Source organism: Pseudophryne corroboree, unplaced genomic scaffold, assembly GCF_028390025.1.
Source record: "Pseudophryne corroboree isolate aPseCor3 unplaced genomic scaffold, aPseCor3.hap2 scaffold_218, whole genome shotgun sequence".
Classification (NCBI taxonomy): domain Eukaryota; kingdom Metazoa; phylum Chordata; class Amphibia; order Anura; family Myobatrachidae; genus Pseudophryne; species Pseudophryne corroboree.
This window is the reverse complement of record NW_026968826.1, coordinates 1,018,880-1,041,684: the sequence shown is the minus strand read 5'-3', so window position 1 is coordinate 1,041,684 and position 22,805 is coordinate 1,018,880. Positions and strand designations below refer to the sequence as shown.

The 22,805-nt window shown below is 42.2% G+C and overlaps 1 non-coding gene and 2 pseudogenes across 1 annotated transcript; 1 reads left to right on the top strand and 2 right to left on the bottom strand.

Annotated features, from left to right (window-relative positions):
* The first annotated feature begins 12,994 nt into the window (after window positions 1-12,994).
* LOC135007476 (U1 spliceosomal RNA) lies at window positions 12,995-13,173 on the top strand (annotated as a pseudogene).
* Window positions 13,174-15,255: 2,082 nt separating this feature from the next.
* Window positions 15,256-15,418, bottom strand: LOC135007264 (U1 spliceosomal RNA). Its single transcript, XR_010207315.1, has one exon. It is a non-coding gene; the product is annotated as a U1 spliceosomal RNA (small nuclear RNA).
* Window positions 15,419-21,299: 5,881 nt separating this feature from the next.
* On the bottom strand, window positions 21,300-21,478 carry LOC135006858 (U1 spliceosomal RNA; annotated as a pseudogene).
* Window positions 21,479-22,805: the final 1,327 nt, after the last annotated feature.

The window sequence follows — 22,805 nt, the reverse complement described above, 5'->3', positions numbered from 1 at the left end:
GGTTCATCCTGGGCAGCTGGTCGGGGAGTCTCGGCATTGCAACTTTGCCGAGCAGCTATTTAGTAAACACTTTTGCTAAGTTTTACAAGTTTGATACCTTGGCTGATGATAACCTCAAGTTGGGTCATTCGGTGCTGCAGAGTCGTACGCACTCTCCCACCCGTTCAAGAGCTTTGGTATAACCCCATGGTTCTTAATGTGACCCCAGCATCCTCTAGGTCGTATGAGAAAATAGGATTTTAATACCTACCGGTAAATCCTTTTCTCTTAGTACGTAGAGGATGCTGGGCACCCGTCCCAGTCCATACTGTGTCTGCAGTTATTACTTGTGGTTATACACATGTTGTGTTACGGTTCTGGTCAGCTTTTTGCTGCAATTGTTCATGCCGTTGGCTTGTGTTCTGTTGAATGCCACGTTCTGCGGCATGCTTAAGGTGTGAGCTGGTAAGATGCTCACCTTAGTTTAACAATAAATCCTTTCCTCGAAATGTCCGTCTCCCTGGGCACAGTTCCTATAACTGGAGTCTGGAGGAGGGGCATAGAGGGAGGAGCCAGTTCACACCCTTTGAAAGTCTTAAAGTGCCCATGTCTCTTGCGGATCCCGTCTATACCCCATGGTTCTTAATGTGACCCCAGCATCCTCTACGGACTAAGAGAAAAGGATGCCCTTGTGTACTATCCTGACTTCTCCTCCCGTCTGCTTACTTTGTGCCTTCCAACGCACAATGCGAACTACAGGTGGTGCTGCAGGGCCCACACCCTTTTACTTGCCTTACAGAGCAGCTCTGGAGCTGTTACAGTGCCCAGCTGCTGCAAGAAATCAGCATGAATGCTTCAGGGGATGGGGCATGGCCAACATGAGCCCCACACCAAAGGAGGGTGGGGGTGTTTAATGCGAACTAGGGGTCATCCAAGCACTGCAAAAGGCCGCCATGCCCTGCATGCCCCTTTTCTCTTTTTATATGCAGATGAGGGTTCCAGCCAACTTTGGCCCACTGCTTGGATGACATCACCGTATGCAAATCCGTCTGCTGCAGACCTTCCCCCAGGAATGCTTGTACTAGTTGTTGGATATGGTTTGATATTTGATGGTGCTTCAGTATTAGGCAGCCTTCCGCCCTCCCATGTTCATCTGAAAAGATGTGGTCTCCCTGCAGTTGTTGTCCCCAGACGAGAGTTCCCTTGTGCTTCCTCAGTTGAATCTCCTTAACTTGACGGGGGAGGGGCTGCCCGAGCTGCCACCCTCCCCAGCCCTATCCCAACTCATACTTATTTTACATATTAGATCTCTTGATCATGAAGATTGTTCTCACAGGGTGAGGTTCATCCATTATATTTTAAAATAGGAAGGTACAAATTACATATTTGAATTGCATCTATGTGCTGGATTCAAATGTCCCCCCCCCCCCTTCCTTTCTCAATTGTGCCCGTCAGCAGCTATTCTAAGGTTGCTGCCAATGGGTGTGACACATTAATTTCTTCTGTGGGGTACACTGGACTCCACAAGGATTCACATTGGGGTGTAGAGTAGGATCTTGATCTGAGGCACCAACCGGCTCAAAGCTTTTGACTGTTCCCAAGAAGCTCAGTGCATTCTCCTCTATAACCCCGCTTCCATGAACAGGGAGCTCAGTTTGTAGTTGGTGCCTTCAGTAGCAGGCCAATTAACAGGGGCCTGCCTCAGGCAGCCTATTCTTAGCTATTAATTTTGACAAGAAAAGAAGAACTTGTTTTATGAGAATCTACAAGGGCTGCAGCAGGCTAGGTCTAATAGACATCTTTACTGCAGCTTCATCACTCCCAGCGGCGCTATATACTCCCGTGCCCTGGTTGCTGGGTCACTGCAGCGGAGGCTCCGGTTTCATCCTAAGGTCAGTCACACACACACCACCCTTCCGGATCACAAGGCCGCTGATGAAGGGGAGCGAGGCCGTAGGGGGTGGGCCGTGTGCGCACTGCGGTGGACACTGATTACTGGGCAGCCGCTCCACTAGCCACCAGGTACAGTTAAGGAGCACAGGTCTGTGGGTTTTTCTCCTATATTAACCCAATTTTGTACTGCCCGCAGCGCATTGTGATAGGTAATAGGGCCTGATTCAGGTTGGATTGCAATCACAATAAGCGATCCAACTGCAAAAATTGCTAAGAGCATACGCATGTGCCTGCATTTTCTGCGGCACCCCGCAGAGAATGTGATCGCCTCTGCCTGTCAATCGGGGCGGGGAAGGGGGGGAGAGGTGGGTCAGCAACACTCCATTTCCAAGTCAGGGATGGAGCGGTGCGGGGGCAAGGCTTCAAAATGGGGTCTGCAACGGAGGAGACACAGGGGGCGTGGTCACAGCGGCTGTATGACATCACATTCAGCCGCTGTGATCACAAAAATGGTGGCGGCTTCCTGCGCGCACATACAGTCTGCACCAGCAGGAGCCTATACCATTTTTTATGATCACGCTGAACTGCAGTGCGACTGCAATTACAGCATGGTCAAGAAGGGAGGCGTCATGCTGGGTGGCCATGCCCTGTCACTGTGCAGGAGCCAGCACCGCTCACACACTAGTCCCCGGGTGCAGCCCCCAACCCCCGGGACACCCGGAGCAACAAAATGTAGATTCAGGCCACCAGGCCACGCCCCTACCTATGAAACCATGCCTCCTTTTTACCATTGCGCTGCTTATCTGCGCGCACTGCATTACAATCTCCCTCGCCACCTCTCTGGGTGTCACCAGTGATAGTGACACCTCTGCCATGCTTGTAGCAGCTGGTCCTAAGATCTACGCCTCAAACCCTGAGTGTTTGCCCTTGTGACTTGTTGATCATCATAGCGAAGCAGATGCTTACAGAAAACTGCAGGGGCTTAGATTGAAAATAAAAACATTTATGGGTATAAGGTAGAGAGGAGCGGGTTCGGTTCTCCGAGAACCGAATTCCCCACGAACTCCACGTGGTTTACACTGGTCCGAGGCAGGCTCGGTTGTTCCCGCCTGACTCGGAAAACCTGAACAAGGGAAAATGTCATCATCCCGCTGTCGGATTCTCGCGAGATTCGGATTCCATATAAAGAGCTGCGCGTTGCTGCCATTTTTACTCGTGCATTGAAGAGAGAGCGGAGAGGACGTGGCTATGTTCTCTCAGTGGAAATCTCAATATCAGTGCTCAGTATCAGTGGTTACTTATTGCTGCTCAGTAATACTAGTAGTGTGTCTCTCCTGCTCAGTGTCAGTTCTCAGTAGTATCCTCATCAGTGCTCAGTATCACTGCTCATTGTCTTGTGCTGCATTGTGGTGCTCAGCATACTACAGTACATTACTAATAGTCCAGTGCTGCATCTTGCTGCTCAGTGTCAGTTCTAGTATCCTCATCAGTGCTCACTATCACTGCTCATTGCATTGTGGTGTTCTGTATACTACAATAACATAGTAATATAGTAACATAGTTTTTGAGGTTGAATAGAGGCAAATTGCCCATCGTGTTCAACCTGTTTTAAGTTGTGATGATTCTACATACTTGCTGAATAATGTTTTATGACTAGTTAGCTACTATAACTCATGTTACCCCCGGATTAACCATGTTGATATTTTAAGTATTATAACCTTGGATAGCTTTTTCATTCAGAAATGTATCCATTCCTTTTTTAAATCCAATTACAGAGTCCGCCATTACCACCTTCCCTGGCAGGGAATTCCACATCCTGATTGCCCTAACAGTGAAGAAACCTTTCCTCCATTGCGTTCTGAACTTTCCTCCAGTCGCAGCGAGTGACCACGTGTTCTTTTAATAAATAATTCCTCTGATAACTCTTTGTTATGTATCTTTACATATTTGAAGATATTAATAATATCTCCTCTTAGGCACCTCTTTTCTAGTGTATAAATATTCAGCCTAGTAAGTCTTTCCTTATAGTCCAGTACTTTTAGGCCTTTAATCAATTTAGTCTTCAGGATCTCTTACACTTCCATGAGCAGCAGAGTAGTGCAATGGAAGCATGCTGGGCCCATAACCCAGAGGTCGATTGATCGAAACTATCCTCTGCTATGTGCATTTTTTTTTTATAATTAAAGTAATCAAAAACTGGGATTGATATTTTGGCTCTTTTATTTTTACTTAAAGTACAATAACTTTTATCATTTTAATTTGTTTTAATAGTATATTGACAGCATTGTTTTCTTTAAAAAATCCACTTAATTTTCTTTACCCTATTACTGAAATGGTAATTGACAAAAACAAACTACATTGTCACCAGAAGAGCAATGCAAAATGTACAAGTGATATATGAAAATCATCTTCCATCTTGAATTTCAATGATGCATTGGGACAACAATTTGTGAGAAACATCTTCACCCACAAAGAAAGATTTTCTTAATTCCTTACCTGTGTGCTGATTAGATATCACCTTGTTTTCACATTAAACAGACTTCCCCGTGAGGAAGCAGCAAGGATGCAGTGACGTTTCCTGGTGTCAACCTGTATTATTTCAGTAGACATTGAAATGAGGATGCATCTTTGATGCCTTTCCAATGAAGCAAGTTTATTTCAGTAATAGGTGAAAAACCATTCCTACAAAGGTGTTAATCAGAGACTTGGCTTTGTGGACACTTTTCAGAGAGCAAATTTGTTAGCATAAACATAAAATCAGAAAATGAAGAGCTGTTTAATCACTCAATTGGACTTTTCTGCCAGCATTTTTTTTTTCTCTGCAACCCACTGCTAAATTGTGCTTCCTAGCTGTTTTTTTATAAAATCACTTAATCAAATCTAACTCTGATTGAACCACCAACCTTTTGGTTAATAGCCAAACATGCTAACCGATTGCGCCACAGAGACACCTTGCAAAAGTCAATACTGACAAAGGCTAATAATCATTCATCTAGAAAAACTTTAAAAAGTCAATAATCTGGAGAATTTTTGTAAGAAACACATTGGTACTTTCCCATGATGAGTGAGTGCTTCAGGATTTCTTGCACTTACATGGGCTATTAACCAAAAGGTTGGTGGTTCAATCCCACCCAGGGATGTAATTGACCTTGTCATCAGATTTTGGTGATCTTTAAGTAGACAAGTCAAAATTTCAAACCCCCTCTTATGGTGTAGGGTACCTGGCCTTCTCTGACGTAATCAGAGTTAGATTTAATTAACTGATTTTATAAAAAACAGCTAGGAAGCACAATTTAGCAGTGGGTTGCAGAGAAAAAAATAACATTTTAAACCTACCGGTAATTTTTTTTTCTCGTAGTCCGTAGAGGATGATGGGGACTCCGTAAGGACCATGGGGGATAGACGGGCTCCGCAGCAGACATGGGCACTTTAAGAAAGACTTTAGATCTGGGTGTGCACTGGCTCCTCCCTCTATGCCCCTCCTCCATACCTCAGTTAGAGAAACTGTGCCCAGAGGAGACAGACAGTACGAGGAAAGGATTTTTGTTAATCCAAGGTCAAGATTCATACCAGCCACACCAATCACACCGTATAACTTGTGATATACTACCCAGTTAACAGTATGAATCAAATCTAACTCTGATTACATCAGAGAAGGCCAGGTACCCTACACCATAACAGGGGTTTTCGAAATTTTGACTTGTCTACTTAAAGATCAACAAAATCTGATAAAAAGTTCAATTACGTCCCTGGGTGGGATTGAACCACCAACCTTTTGGTTAATAGCCGTACACACTAACTGATTGCGCCACAGCGAAACTTTGCAAAAGTATATACTGACAAAGGCTAATAAGCATTCATCTAGAACGTTTCCTATAAAAACTTTAAATAGTCAATAATCTGGAGAGTTTTTGTAAGATGTTTCTTCCATCAACCAATGAAGAAACACATTGGTACTTTCCCATGATGAGTGAGTGCTTCAGGATCTCTTGCACTTACATGTGCAGCAGAGTACTGTAATGGAAGCATGCTGGGTCCATAACCCAGAGGTAGGCAGATTGAAACTATCCTCTGCTATATGACTTGTCTACTTAAATATTACCAAAATTTGATCACAAGGTCAATTACGTCCCTGGATGGGATTGAACCACCAACCTTTTGATTAATAGCTGAACACACTAACCGATTGCGCCACAGAGACACTTTGCAAAAAGTACATACTGACAAAGACTAATAAGCATTCATCTAGAACGTTTCCTAGAAAAACTTTAAAAAGTCAATAATCTGGAGAGTTTTTGTAAGATGTTTCTTCCAGCAACCAATGAAGAAACACATTGGTACTTTCCCATGATGAGTGAGTGCTTCAGGATCTCTTGCACTTACATGTGCAGCAGAGTACTGCAATGGAAGCATGCTGGGCCCATAACCCAGAGGTAGGCAGATTGAAACTATCCTTTGCTATATGCATTTTTTTTTGTTCATTAAAGTAATCCAAAACTGGGATTGATATTTTAGCTTTTATTTTTACTTAAAGTACAATTACTTTTACCATTTTAATTTGTTTTAATAGTATATCGACAGTGTTGTTTTCTTTCAAAAATCCAATTAATTTTCTTTACCCGATTATTAAAATGGTAATTGACAAAAACAAACTACATTTTCACCAGAAGAGCAATACAAAATGTACAAGTGATATATTAAAATCATCTTTCCAGCTTGAATTTCAATGATGCATTGGGGCAACGATTTTGTGAGAAACATCTTCACCCTTAAATAAAGATTTTCTTTATTCCTTACCTGTGTGCTAATTAGATATCACCTTGTTTTCACATTAAACAGACTCCCACATGAGAAAGCAGCAAGGATGCAGTGGCGTTAATGTTTCCTGGTGTCAACCTGTATTATTTCAGTAGATATTGAAATGAGGATGCATCTTGCTGCCTTTCCAATGAAGCAAGTTTAATTTAGTAATAGGTGAAAAACCATCCCTACAAATATGTTAATCAGATACTTGGCTTTGTGGACACTTTTCAGAGAACAAATTAGTTAGCATAAAAATAAAGCCAGAAAATGAAGAGCTGTTTAATCACTCAATTGGATTTTTCTGCCAGCATATTTCTTTTTCTCTGCAACCCACTGCTAAATTGTGCTTCCTAGCTTTTTTTTTATAAAATCACTGATTCAAATCTAACTCTGATTACATCAGAGTAGGCCAGGTACCCTACACCATAAGAAGGGGGTTTGAAATTTTGACTTGTCTACTTAAAGATCACCAAAATCTGATAACAAGGTCAATTACATCGTTGGGTGGGATTGAACCACCAACCCTTTGATTAATAACCAAACACACTAACCGATTGCGCCACAGAGACACTTTACAAACATACATACTGACAAAGGCTAATAAGCATTCATCTAGAACGTTTCCTAGAAAAACTTTAAAAAGTCAATAATCTGGAGAGTTTTTGTAAGATGTTTCTTCCATCAACCAACGAAGAAACACATTGGTACTTTCCCATGATGAGTGAGTGCTTCAGGATCTCTTGCACTTACATGTGCAGCAGAGTACTGCAATGGAAACATGCTGGGCCCATAACCCTGAGGTAGGCAGATTGAAACTATCCTCTGCTATATGCATTTTTTTTTGTTAATTAAAGTAATCCAAAACTGGGATTGATATTTTTGCTCTTTTATTTTTACTTAAAGTACAATAACTTTTACCATTTTAATTTGTTTTAATAGTATATTGACAGTATTGTTTTCTTTCAAAAATCCACTTAATTTTCTTTACCCTATTATTAAAATGGTAATTGACAAAAACAAACTACATTGTCACCAGAAGAGCAATACAAAATGTACAAGTGATATATTAAAATCATCTTTCCTGCTTGAATTTCAATGATGCATTGGGGCAACGATTTTGTGAGAAACACCTTCACCCTTAAATAAAGATTTTCTTAATTCCTTACCTGTGTGCTAATTAGATATCACCTTGTTTTCACATTAAACAGACTTCCACATGCGAAAGCAGCAAGGATGCAGTGGCGTTAATGTTTCCTGGTGTCAACCTGTATTATTTCAGTAGACATTGAAATGAGGATGCATCTTGCTGCCTTTCCAATGAAGCAAGTTTAATTCAGTAATAGGTGAAAAACCATTCCTACAAAGGTGTTAATCAGAGACTTGGCTTTGTGGACACTTTTCAGAGAGCAAATTTGTTAGCATAAACATAAAATCAGAAAATGAAGAGCTGTTTAAACAGCTACTGCCTGAGGGTCTCTTGACCTGGTGCAATACCTCTGTAGCTTTTTGTTGAGGCGGGACGCCATCATGTCTATCTGGAACAGTCCCCACCGACTTGCAATCTGTGCGAAGACTTCCTGATGGAGTCCCCACTCTCCTGGATGTAGGTCGTGTCTGCTGAGGAAGTCTGCTTCCCAGTTGTCCACTCCCGGAATGAACACTGCTGACAGTGCGCTTACATGATTCTCCGCCCAGCGAAGAATTCTGGTGGCTTCCGCCATCGCCACTCTGCTCCTTGTGCCGCCTTGGCGGTTTACATGAACTACTGCGGTGACGTTGTCTGACTGGATCAGAACTGGTTGGTCGCGAAGTAAGGTCTCCGCTTGACATAGGGCGTTGTATATGGCCCTTAGCTCCAGGATGTTGATGTGAAGACAAGTCTCCTGACTTGACCAAAGACCTTGGAAATTTCTTCCCTGTGTGGCTGCTCCCCAACCTCGGAGGCTCGCGTTCGTGGTCACCAGGATCCAGTCCTGAATGCCGAACCTGCGGCCCTCTAGAAGGTGAGCACTCTGCAGCCACCACAGGAGAGATACCCTGGCCCTGGGGGACAGGGTGATCAACTGATGAATCTGTAGATGTGACCCGGACCACTTGTCCAGTAGGTCCCATTGCAAGATCCTCGCATGGAACCTGCCGAAGGGAATGGCCTCGTATGATGCCACCATCATTCCCAGGACTCGAGTGCAGTGATGCACTGACACCTGTTTTGGTTTCAATAGGTTCCTGACCAGAGTCATGAGTTCCTGGGCCTTTTCTATCGGAAGATAAACCCTTTTCTGGTCCGTATCCAGAATAATGCCCAAGCAAAGTCAGACGAGTCGTAGGAACCAACTGCGACTTCGGGATATTGAGAATCCAGCCGTTTTGCTGTAACACCTTCAATGAAAGTTATACGCTGTTCAGCAACTGCTCTCTTGATCTCGCTTTTATGAGGAGATCGTTCAAGTACGGGATAATTGTGACACCTTGCTTTCGCAGGAGCACCATAATTTCCGTCATTACCTTGGTGAAAATTCTCGGAGAAAATTCTGGAGAGACCAAACGGCAACGTCTGAAATTGGTAATGACAATACTGTACCGCAAATCTTAGGTACGCCTGATGAGGTGGATAAATGAGTACATGAAGGTATGCATCCTTTATGTCCAGAGATATCATAAAATCCCCCCCTTCTAGGCTGGCGATGACCGCTCTTAGCGATTCCATCTTGAACTTGAACCTTTTCAAGTATAGGTTCAGGGATTTTAAATTTAATATGGGTCTGACCAAACCGTCCGGTTTTGGGACTACAAACAGGGTCGAATAATTTCCCTTTCCTTGTTGAAGCAGGGGAACCTTGACCACCACCTGTTGAAGATACAATTTGTGAATTGCATTTAACACTATCTCCCTTTCCTGGGGAGAAGATGGTAGGGCCGATTTGAAAAACCGGCGAGGAGGCACCTCTTCGAATTTCAGCTTGTAACCCTGAGAAACAATTTCTATTGCCTAGGGATCCACCTGCGAATGAACCCAGATGTGGCTGAAAACTCGAAGACGTGCCCCCAACTGGGCGGACTCCTTTAGCGGAGCCCCAGCGTCATGCGGTGGATTTTGTAGAGGCCGGGGAGGACTTCTGTTCCTGGGAACTAGCTGTGTTGTGCAGCTTCTTCCCTCTGCCCTTACCTCTGGCAAGAAAGGACGCACCTCGTACTTTCTTGTTTCTCTGTGATCGAAAGGACTGCATTTGATAATGTGGTGCTTTCTTAGGCTGTGAGGGAATATAAGGCAAAAAATTTGATTTACCAGCTGTAGCTGTGGAGACAAGGTCCGAGAAACCTTCCCCAAACAATTCCTCTCCCCTGTAAGGTAAAACCTCCATATGCCTTTTTGAGTCGGCATCACCTGTCCATTGCCGGGTCCATAGGACTCGTCTAGCAGAAATCGACATAGCGTTTATTCTAGAACCCAGTAGACTAATGTCACTTTGAGCATCTCTCATATATAGGACAGCATCTTTTATATGCCCTATGGTTAATAACATAGCATCCTTATCTAGGGTCTCAATCTCTGCTGATAAGGTATCTGTCCATGCTGCCACCGCGCTACAACCTCGGCCGACGCAATTGCCGGTCTGAGTAAGGTACCAGAATGTGTGTAAATGGACTTTAGGGTAACCTCCTGCTTGCGGTCAGCAGGGTCCCTGATGGTAGCCGTATCCTGGGATGGCAGCGCTACCTTTTTGGATAAGCGTGTCAATGCTTTATCCACCCTAGGGGAGGATTCCCACCGTATCCTGTCCATTGGCGGGAAAGGATACGCCATAAGAATCCTTTTGGGAATCTGCAGCTTTTTGTCTGGAGATTCCCAAGCTTTTTCACATAATTCGTTCAACTCATGTGAGGGGGGAAAGGTTATCTCAGGTTTCTTTCCCTTATACATGTGTACCCTCGTGTCAGGGACAGGGGACTCTGTGATGTGCAAAACATCTTTTATTGCAATAATCATATATCGAATACATTTAGCCAATTTTGGTTGTAACTTTGCATCATCGTAGTCGACACTGGAGTCAGAATCCGTGTCGGTATCTGTGTCAACTATTTGGGATAGTGGGCGCTTTTGAGACCCCGAAGGTCCCTGCGACATAGGGACAGGCATGGGTTGACTCCCTGACTGTTCCCTAGCTTCAGCTTTGTCTAATCTCTTGTGTAATAAGTTTACATTAGCACTTAAAACATTCCACATATCCATCCAGTCAGGTGTCGGCGTTGTCGATGGAGACACCACATTAATTTGCTCCTGCTCCTCTCTAGGAGAGCCTTCTACCTCAGACATGTCGACACACGTGTACCGACACACCATACACTCAGGGAATCCTCTTATCTGAGGACAGTTCCCCAACAAGGCCCTTTGGAGAGACAGAGAGAGAAAGTATGCCAGCACACACCCCAGCGCTATATGACCCAGGAAAAAAACACAATCATTTTATGTTTACCCAGTAGCGCTGTATTTCCATATATATATGCGCCTAATTATGTGCCCCCTCTTCTTTAAGACCCTCTTTCTACCGTGGTATAAGCAGGGGAGAGTCCATGGAGCTTCCCCTCAGTGGTGCTGTGGAGAAAATGGCGCTGGTGAGTGCTGAGGGAGAAGCCCCACCCCCTCAGCGACGGGCTTCTGTCCCGCTCAAATATAGTAAAAAAATGGCGGGGGCTCTTATATATATATACAGTGCCTAGCTGCATATATATTTATTTTGCCAAAGAGAGGTCTATATTGCTGCCCAGGGCGTCCCCCCTGCGCCCTTCACCCTTACACTGACTGCCGTGTGTGAGGTGTATTGGAGCAATGGAGCACAGCTTTACTGCTGTGCGTTACCTCAGTGAAGATCATGAAGTCTTCCGCCGCCTCTGAAGTCTTCTTTTCTTCTCATACTCACCCGGCTTCTATCTTCCGGCTCTGCGAGGGGGACGGCGGCGCGGCTCTGGGACGGACGGCGAGGGTGAGACCTGCGTACCGATCCCTCTGGAGCTAATGCTGTACAGTAGCCTAAGAAGCAGAGCCTATCAACTTACAGAAGTAGGTGTGCATCTCTCCCCTCCGCCCCTCGATGCAGGGAGTCTGTTGCCAGCAGGCTCCCTGAAAATAAAAAAATCTAACAAATATACTTTCTGTCAGGTAACTAAGGAGAGCTCCCTGAAAAGCACCCAGTCTCCTCTGGGCAAAGTAGTAAACTGAGGTCTGGAGGAGGGGCATAGAGGGAGGAGCCAGTGCACACCCAGATCTAAAGTCTTTCTTAAAGTGCCCATGTCTCCTGCGGAGCCCGTCTATCCCCCATGGTCCTTACGGAGTCCCCAGCATCCTCTAGGACGTAAGAGAAAAATTATGCTGGCAGAAAAATCCAATTGAGTGATTAAACAGCTCCAGAGCTGCTCTGTAAGGCAAGTAAAAGGGTGTGGGCCCTGCAGCACTACCTGTAGTTTGCATTGTGCATTGGAAGCCTAGTTTGCTGTCTGTTTCCACTTCTTTTTTCTTGAGCCCCTCCCGTCTATACCCTTGTGCACTATCCTGACTTCTCCTCCCGTCTGCTTACTTTGTGCCTTCCAATGCACAATGCAAACTACAGGTAGTGCTGCAGGGCCCACACCCTTTTACTTGCCTTACAGAGCAGCTCTTGAGCTGTTACAGTGCCCAGCTGCTGCAAGAAATCAGCGTGAATGCTTCAGGCGCTGGGGCATGGCCAACATGAGCCCCACACCGAAGGAGGGTGGGGGTGTTTAATGCGAACTAGGGGTCTCGCACAATGCGAACTACAGGTAGTGCTGCAGGGCCCACACCCTTTTACTTGCCTTACAGAGCAGCTCTGGAGCTGTTACAGTGCCCAGCTGCTGCAAGAAATCAGCTTGAATCCTTCAGGGGCTGGGGCATAGACAACATGAGCCCCACACCGACGGAGGGTGGAGGTGTTTAATGCGAACTAGGGGTCATCCAAGTGCCGCAAAAGGCCGCCATGCCCTGCACGCCCCTTTTCTCTTTTCATATGCAGACGAGGGTTGAAGCCAACTTTGACCCACTGCTTGGATGACATCGCCATATGCAAATCCATCTGCTGCAGGCCTTCCCCCAGGAATGCTTGCACTAGTTGTTGCATTTGGTTTGTTGTTTGGGGGTGCTTCAGTATTAGGCAGCCTTCTGCCCTCCCATGTTCATCTGAAAATATGTGTTCTCCCTGCAGTTGTTGTCCCCAGATGAGAGTTCCCTTGTGCTGCCTCAGTTGTATCTCCTTTACTTGACAGAGATGTGCCTGAGCAGCGGCCCTCCCCAGCCCTATCCCAAATCATACTTATTTTGCATAGGAGATACCATGGTCATGAAGACTGTTCTCCCAGGGTGCGGTTCATTCATTGCATTCTGGGTATGCTGACCCCTGTGATTTCCCCAAATGTGGGAAACTCGACTGCATTATTTAATGCGAACTAGGGGTCATCCAAGCACCGCAAAAGGCCGCCATGCCCTGCATACCCCTTTTCTCTTTTCATAAGCAGACGAGGTTTGAAGCCAACCTTGACCCACTGCTTGGATGACATCACTTGCTGCCTTTCCAATGAAGCAAGTTTAATTTAATAATAGGTGAAAAACCATCCCTACAAAGGTGTTAATCAGATACTTGGCTTTGTGGACACTTTTCAGAGCACAAATTTGTTAGCATAAAAATAAAGCCAGAAAATGAAGAGCTGTTTAATCACTCAATTGGATTTTTCTGCCAGCATATTTCTTTTTCTCTGCAACCCACTGCTAAATTGTGCTTCGTGGCTGTTTTTTTTATAAAATCACTTAATCAAATCTAACTCTGATTACATCAGAGAAGGCCAGGTACCCTACACCATAAGAGGTGGTTTGAAATTTTTACTTGTCTACTTAAAGATCACCAAAATCTGATAACAAGGTCAATTACGTCCCTAGGTGGGATTGAACCACCAACCTTTTGGTTAACAACTGAACACGCTAACTGTTTGTGCCTCAGAGACACTTTGCGAAAGTACATACTGACAAAGGCTAATAAGCATTCATCTAGAACGTTTCCTAGAAAAACTTTAAAAAGTCAATAATCTGGAGAGTTTTTGTAAGATGTTTCTTCCATCAACCAATGAAGAAACACATTGGTACTTTCCCATGATGAGTGAGTGCTTCAGGATCTCTTGCACTTACATGTGCAGCAGAGTACTGTAATGGAAGCATGCTGGGTCCATAACCCAGAGGTAGGCAGATTGAAACTATCCTCTGCTATATGCATTGTTTTTTGTTAATTAAAGTAATCCAAAACTGGGATTGATATTTTTGCTCTTTTATTTTTACTTAAAGTACAATAACTTTTACCATTTTAATTTGTTTTAATAGTATATTGACAGTATTGTTTTCTTTCAAAAATCCACTTAATTTTCTTTACCCTATTATTAAAATGGTAATTGACAAAAACAAACTACATTGTCACCAGAAGAGCAGTACAAAATATACAAGTGATATATTAAAATCATCTTTCCAGCTTTAATTTCAATGATGCCTTGGTGCAACAATTTTGTGAGAAACATCTTCACCCATAAAGAAAGATTTTCTTAATTCCTTACCTGTGTGCTGATTAGATATCACCTTGTTTTCACATTAAACAGACTTCCCCATGAGGAAGCAGCAAGGATGCAGTGACGTTTATGTTTCCTGGTGTCAACCTGTATTATTTCAGTAGACATTGAAATGAGGATGCATCTTGCTGCCTTTCCAATGAAGCAAGTTTAATTTAGTAATAGGTGAAAAACCATTCCTACAAAGGTGTTAATCAGAGACTTGGCTTTGTGGACACTTTTCAGAGAGCAAATTTGTTAGCATAAACATAAAATCAGAAAATGAAGAGCTGTTTAATCACTCAATTGGACTTTTCTGCCAGCATAATTTTTTTTCTCTGCAACCCACTGCTAAATTGTGCTTCCTAGCTGTTTTTTATAAAATCACTTAATCAAATCTAACTCTGATTACATCAGAGAAGGCTGGGTACCCTACACCATAAGAGGGGGTTTGAAATTTTGACTTGTCTACTTAAAGATCACCAAAATCTGATAACAAGGTCAATTACGTCCCTGGGTGGGATTGAATCACCAACCTTTAGGTTAATAGCCATACACACTAACTGATTGCGCCACAGCGACACTTTGCAAAAGTACATACTGACAAAGGCTAATAAGCATTCATCTAGAACGTTTCCTAGAAAAACTTTAAAAAGTCAATAATCTGGAGAATTTTTGTAAGAAACACATTGGTACTTTCCCATGATGAGTGAGTGCTTCAGGATCTCTTGCACTTACATGGGCTATTAACCAAAAGGTTCCCACCCAGTGATGTAATTGACCTTGTGATCAGATTTTGGTGATCTTTAAGTAGACAAGTTAAAATTTCAAACCCCCTCTTATGGTGTAGGGTACCTGGCCTTCTCTGACGTAATCAGAGTTAGATTTAATTAAGGTGCGCAAGGGCATAGAAGGGAGCGGTTTAAGAAAAGAGAAGTGGAAACAGACAGCAAACTAGGCTGGAGAGAGACCTGAGACAAAGAGATCTGAATTATACGAGAGCCGACCAGGGGAAACACAAATTATGCAGTCAAGTTTCCCACATTTGGGGAAATCGCAGGAGCAGCACACCCAGAGTGCAATGGGTGAGCCTTGCCCTGGGAGAAGCACCTTCATGATCATAGTATCTCACCTGGCAGGTAAGTAGGAGTTGGGCTAGTGCTGGGGAGGGTCGCTGCTCGGGTACGCCCCTGTCAAGTGAAGGAGATCCAACTGAGGCAGCACAAGGGAACTCTCGAAAGAAGAACAAGGCTAGAGGAAGATCTGAGACAAAGAAATCTGACTTTTACCAGAGCTGACCAGAGGAAAGCACAAACACAGTCCCCCACTACCACCAGGAAACATTAACGCCACTGCATCCTTGCTGCTTTCTCATGTGGAAGTCTATTTAATGTGAAAACAAGGTGATATCTAATTAGCACATAGAAAAGAAAATTAAGTGAATTTTTGAAAGAAAACAATACTGTCAATATACTATTAAAACAAATTAAAATGGTAAAAGTTATTGTACTTTAAGTAAAAATAAAAGAGCAAAAATGTAAATCCCAGTTTTGGATTACTTTAATTAACAAAAAAAATGCATATAGCAGAGGATAGTTTCAATCTGCCTACCTCTGGGTTATGGACCCAGCATGCTTCCATTACAGTACTCTGCTGCACATGTAAGTGCAAGAGATCCTGAAGCACTCACTCATCATGGGAAAGTACCAATGTGTTTCTTCATTGGTTGATGGAAGAAACATCTTACAAAAATTCTCCACATTAATGACTTTTTAAAATGTTTCTAGGAAACGTTCTAGATGAATGCTTATTAGCCTTTTTCAGTATATGCTTTTGCAAAGTGTCGCTGTGGCGCAATCAGTTAGTGTGTAAGGCTATTAACCAAAAGGTTGGTGGTTCAATCCCACCCAGGGACGTAATTGACCTTGTTATCAGATTTTGGTGATCTTTATGTAGACAAGTCAAAATTTCAAACCCCCTCTTATGGTGTAGGGTACCTGGCCTTCTCTGATGTAATCAGAGTTAGATTTGATTCAGTGATTTTATAAAAACAGCTAGGAAGCACAATTTAGCAGTGGGTTGCAGAGAAAAAGAAATATGCTGGCAAAAAAATCCAATTGAGTGATTAAACAGCTCTTCATTTTCTGGCTTTATTTTTATGCTAACAAATTTGTTCTCTGAAAAGTGTCCACAAAGCCAAGTCTCTGATTAACACCTTTGTGGTGATGGTTTTTCACCTATTACTAAATTAAACTTGCTTCATTGGAAAGGCAGCAAGATGCATCCTCATTTCAATATCTACAGAAATAATACAGGTTGACACCAGGAAACATTAACGCCACTGCATCCTTGCTGCTTTCTCATGTGGAAGTCTGTTTAATGTGAAAACAAGGTGATATCTAATTAGCACACAGGTAAGGAATTAAGAAAATCTTTATTTAAGGGTGAAGATGCTTCTCACAAAATCGTTGCCCCAATGCATCATTGAAATTCAAGCTGGAAAGATGATTTTAATATATCACTTGTACATTTTGTATTGCTCTTCTGGTGACAATGTAGTTTGTTTTTGTCAATTACCATTTTAATAATCGGGTAAAGAAAATTAATTGGATTTTTGAAAGAAAACAATACTGTCAATATACTATTAAAACAAATTAAAATGGTAAAAGTTATTGTACTTTAAGTAAAAATAAAAGAGCAAAAATATCAATCCCAGTTTTGGATTACTTTAATTAACAAAAAAAAATGCATATAGCAGAGGATAGTTTCAATCTGCCTACCTCTGGGTTATGGACCCAGCATGCTTCCATTACAGTACTCTGCTGCACATGTAAGTGCAAGAGGTCCTGAAGCACTCACTTATCATGGGAAAGTACCAATGTGTTTCTTCATTGGTTGATGGAAGAAACATCTTACAAAAACTCTCCACATTATTGACTTTTTAAAATGTTTCTAGGAAACGTTCTAGATGAATGCTTATTAGCCTTTGTCAGTATGTACTTTTGCAAAGTGTCGCTGTGGCGCAATCAGTTAGTGTGTATGGTTATTAACCAAAAGGTTGGTGGTTCAATCCCACCCAGGGACGTAATTGACCTTATTATCAGATTTTGGTGATCTTTAAGTAGACAAGTCAAAATTTCAAACTCCCTGTTATGGTGTAGGGTACCTGGCCTTCTCTGATGTAATCAGAGTTAGATTTGATTCAGTGATTTTATAAAAACAGCTAGGAAGCACAATTTAGCAGTGGGTTGCAGAGAAAAAGAAATATGCTGGCAAAAAAATCCAATTGAGTGATTAAACAGCTCTTTATTTTCTGGCTTTATTTTTATGCTAACAAATTTGTTCTCTGAAAAGTGTCCACAAAGCCAAGTCTCTGATTAACACCTTTGTAGGGATGGTTTTTCACCTATTACTAAATTAAACTTGCTTCATTGGAAAGGCAGCAAGATGCATCCTCATTTCAATGTCTACTGAAATAATACAGGTTGACACCAGGAAACATTAACGCCACTGCATCCTTGCTGCTTTCGCATGTTGAAGTCTGTTTAATGTGAAAACAAGGTGATATCTAATTAGCACACAGGTAAGGAATTAAGAAAATCTTTATTTAAGGGTGAAGGTGTTTCTCACAAAATCGTTACCCCAATGCATCATTGAAATTCAAGCTGGAAAGATGATTTTAATATATCACTTGTACATTTTGTATTGCTCTTCTGGTGACAATGTAGTTTGTTTTTGTCAATTACCATTTTAATAATAGGGTAAAGAAAATTAAGTGGATTTTTGAAAGAAAACAATACTGTCAATATACTATTAAAACAAATTAAAATGGTAAAAGTTATTGCACTTTAAGTAAAAATAAAAGAGCAAAAATATCAATCCCAGTTTTGGATTACTTTAATTAACAAAAAAAAATGCATATAGCAGAGGATAGTTTCAATCTGCCTACCTCTGGGTTATGGGCCCAGCATTTTTCCATTGCAGTACTCTGCTGCACATGTAAGTGCAAGAGATCCTGAAGCACTCACTCATCATGGGAAAGTACCAATGTGTTTCTTCGTTGGTTGATGGAAGAAACATCTTACAAAAACTCTCCAGATTATTGACTTTTTAAAGTTTTTCTAGGAAACGTTCTAGATGAATGCTTATTAGCCTTTGTCAGTATGTACGTTTGTAAAGTGTCTCTGTGGCGCAATCTGTTAGTGTTTGGTTATTAATCAAAGGGTTGGTGGTTCAATCCCACCCAGGGATGTAATTGACCTTGTTATCAGATTTTGGTGATCTTTAAGTAGACAAGTCAAAATTTCAAACCCCCTTCTTATGGTGTAGGGTACCTGGCCTACTCTGATGTAATCAGAGTTAGATTTGAATCAGTGATTTTATAAAAAAAACAGCTAGGAAGCACAATTTAGCAGTGGGTTGCAGAGAAAAAGAAATATGCTGGCAGAAAAATCCAATTGAGTGATTAAACAGCTCTTCATTTTCTGGCTTTATTTTTATGCTAACGAATTTGTTCTCTGAAAAGTGTCCACAAAGCCAAGTATCTGATTAACATATTTGTAGGGATGGTTTTTCACCTATTACTAAATTAAACTTGCTTCATTGGAAAGGCAGCAAGATGCATCCTCATTTCAATATCTACTGAAATAATACAGGTTGACACCAGGAAACATTAACGCCACTGCATCCTTGCTGCTTTCTCATGTGGAAGTCTGTTTAATGTGAAAACAAGGTGATATCTAATTAGCACACAGGTAAGGAATTAAGAAAATCTTTATTTAAGGGTGAAGATGTTTCTCACAAAATCGTTGCCCCAATGCATCATTGAAATTCAAGCTGGAAAGATGATTTTAATATATCACTTGTACATTTTGTATTGCTCTTCTGGTGACAATGTAGTTTGTTTTTGTCAATTACCATTTTAATAATCGGGTAAAGAAAATTAATTGGATTTTTGAAAGAAAACAATACTGTCAATATACTATTAAAACAAATTAAAATGGTAAAAGTTATTGTACTTTAAGTAAAAATAAAAGCTAAAATATCAATCCCAGTTTTGGATTACTTTAATGAACAAAAAAAAAATGCATATAGCAAAGGATAGTTTCAATCTGCCTACCTCTGGGTTATGGGCCCAGCATGCTTCCATTGCAGTACTCTGCTGCACATGTAAGTGCAAGAGATCCTGAAGCACTCACTCATCATGCGAAAGTACCAATGTGTTTCTTCATTGGTTGCTGGAAGAAACATCTTACAAAAACTCTCCAGATTATTGACTTTTTAAAGTTTTTCTAGGAAACGTTCTAGATGAATGCTTATTAGTCTTTGTCAGTATGTACTTTTCGCAAAGTGTCTCTGTGGCGCAATCGGTTAGTGTGTTCAGCTATTAATCAAAAGGTTGGTGGTTCAATCCCATCCAGGGACGTAATTGACCTTGTGATCAGATTTTGGTAATATTTAAGTAGACAAGTCAAAATTGCAAACCCCCTCTTATGGTGTAGGGTACCTGGCCTTCTCTGATGTAATCAGAGTTAGATTTGATTAAGTGATTTTATAAAAAAACAGCTAGGAAGCACAATTTAGCAGTGGGTTGCAGAGAAAAAGAAAAATGCTGGCAGAAAAATCCAATTGAGTGATTAAACAGCTCTTCATTTTCTGGCTTTATTTTTATGATAACAAATTTGTTCTCTGAAAAGTGTCCACATAGCCAAGTATCTGATTAACATCTTTGTAGGGATGGTTTTTCACCTATTACTAAATTAAACTTGCTTCATTGGAAAGGCAGCAAGATGCATCCTCATTTCAATATCTACGGAAATAATACAGGTTGACACCAGGAAACATTAACGCCACTGCATCTTTGCTGTTTTCTCATGTGGAAGTCTGTTTAATGTGAAAACAAGGTGATATCTAATTAGCACACAGGTAAGGAATTAAGAACATCTTTATTTAAGGGTGAAGATGTTTCTCACAAAATCGTTGCCCCAATGCATCATTGAAATTCAAGCTGGAAAGATGATTTTACTATATCACTTGTACATTTTGTGTTGCTCTTCTGGTGACAATGTAGTTTGTTTTTGTCAATTACCATTTTAATAATCGGGTAAAGAAAATTAATAGGATTTTTGAAAGAAAACAATACTGTCAATATACTATTAAAACAAATTAAAATGGTAAAAGTTATTGTACTTTAAGTAAAAATAAAAGAGCAAAAATATCAATCCCAGTTTTGGATTACTTTAATTAACAAAAAAAATGCATATAGCAGAGGATAGTTTCAATCTGCCTACCTCTGGGTTATGGGCCCAGCATTTTTCCATTGCAGTACTCTGCTGCACATGTAAGTGCAAGAGATCCTGAAGCACTCACTCATCATGGGAAAGTACCAATGTGTTTCTTCATTGGTTGATGGAAGAAACATCTTACAAAAACTCTCCACATTATTGACTTTTTAAAATGTTTCTAGGAATCGTTCTAGATGAATGCTTATTAGCCTTTGTCAGTATGTTCTTTTGCAAAGTGTCGCTGTGGCGCAAGCAGTTAGTGTGTAAGGCTATTAACCAAAAGGTTGGTGGTTCAATCCCACCAAGGGACTTAATTGACCTTGTTATCAGATTTTGGTGATCTTTAAGTAGACAAGTCAAAATTTCAAACCCCCTGTTATGGTGTAGGGTACCTGGCCTTCTCTAATGTAATCAGAGTTAGATTTGATTCAGTGATTTTATAAAAACAGCTAGGAAGAACAATTTAGCAGTGGGTTGCAGAGAAAAAGAAATATGCTGGCAGAAAAATCCAATTGAGTGATTAAACAGCTCTTCATTTTCTGGCTTTATTTTTATACTAACAAATTTGTTCTCTGAAAAGTGTCCACAAAGCCAAGTCTCTGATTAACACCTTTGTAGGGATGGTTTTTCACCTATTATTAAATTAAACTTGCTTCATTGGAAAGGCAGCAAGTGATGTCATCCAAGCAGTGGGTCAAAGTTGGCTTCAAACCTCGTCTGCTTATGAAAAGAGAAAAGGGGTATGCAGGGCATGGCGGCCTTTTGCGGTGCTTGGATGACCCCTAGTTCGCATTAAATAATGCAGTCGAGTTTCCCACATTTGGGGAAATCACAGGGGTCAGCATACCCAGAATGCAATGAATGAACCGCACCCTGGGAGAACAGTCTTCATGACCATGGTATCTCCGATGCAAAATAAGTATGATTTGGGATAGGGCTGGGGAGGGCCGCTGCTCAGGCACATCTCTGTCAAGTAAAGGAGATTCAACTGAGGCAGCACAAGGGAACTCTCATCTGGGGACAACAACTGCAGGGAGAACACATATTTTCAGATGAACATGGGAGGGCAGAAGGCTGCCTAATACTGAAGCACCCCCAAACAACAAACCAAATGCAACAACTAGTGCAAGCATTCCTGGGGGAAGGCCTGCAGCAGATGGATTTGCATATGGCGATGTCATCCAAGCAGTGGGTCAAAGTTGGCTTCAACCCTCGTCTGCATATGAAAAGAGAAAAGGGGCGTGCAGGGCATGGCGGCCTTTTGCGGCACTTGGATGACCCCTAGTTCGCATTAAACACCTCCACCCTCCGTCGGTGTGGGGCTCATGTTGGCTATGCCCCAGCCCCTGAAGGATTCAAGCTGATTTCTTGCAGCAGCTGGGCACTGTAACAGCTCCAGAGCTGCTCTGTAAGGCAAGTAAAAGGGTGTGGGCCCTGCAGCACTACCTGTAGTTCGCATTGTGCGAGACCCCTAGTTCGCATTAAACACCCCCACCCTCCTTCGGTGTGGGGCTCATGTTGGCCATGCCCCAGCCCCTGAAGCATTCACGCTGATTTCTTGCAGCAGCTGGGCACTGTAACAGCTCAAGAGCTGCTCTGTAAGGCAAGTAAAAGGGTGTGGGCCCTGCAGCACTACCTGTAGTTTGCATTGTGCATTGGAAGGCACAAAGTAAGCAGACGGGAGGAGAAGTCAGGATAGTGCACAAGGGTATAGACGGGAGGGGCTCAAGAAAAAAGAAGTGGAAACAGACAGCAAACTAGGCTTCCAATGCACAATGCAAACTACAGGTAGTGCTGCAGGGCCCACACCCTTTTACTTGCCTTACAGAGCAGCTCTGGAGCTGTTTAATCACTCAATTGGATTTTTCTGCCAGCATAATTTTTCTCTTATGTCCTAGAGGATGCTGGGGACTCCGTAAGGACCATGGGGGATAGACGGGCTCCGCAGGAGACATGGGCACTTTAAGAAAGACTTTAGATCTGGGTGTGCACTGGCTCCTCCCTTTATGCCCCTCCTCCAGACCTCAGTTTACTACTGTGCCCAGAGGAGACTGGGTGCTTTTCAGGGAGCTCTCCTGAGTTTCCTGACAGAAAGTATATTTGTTAGATTTTTTTATTTTCAGGGAGCCTGCTGGCAACAGACTCCCTGCATCGAGGGGCGGAGGGGAGAGATGCACACCTACTTCTGTGAGTTGATAGGCTCTGCTTCTTAGGCTACTGTACAGCATTAGCTCCAGAGGGATCGGTACG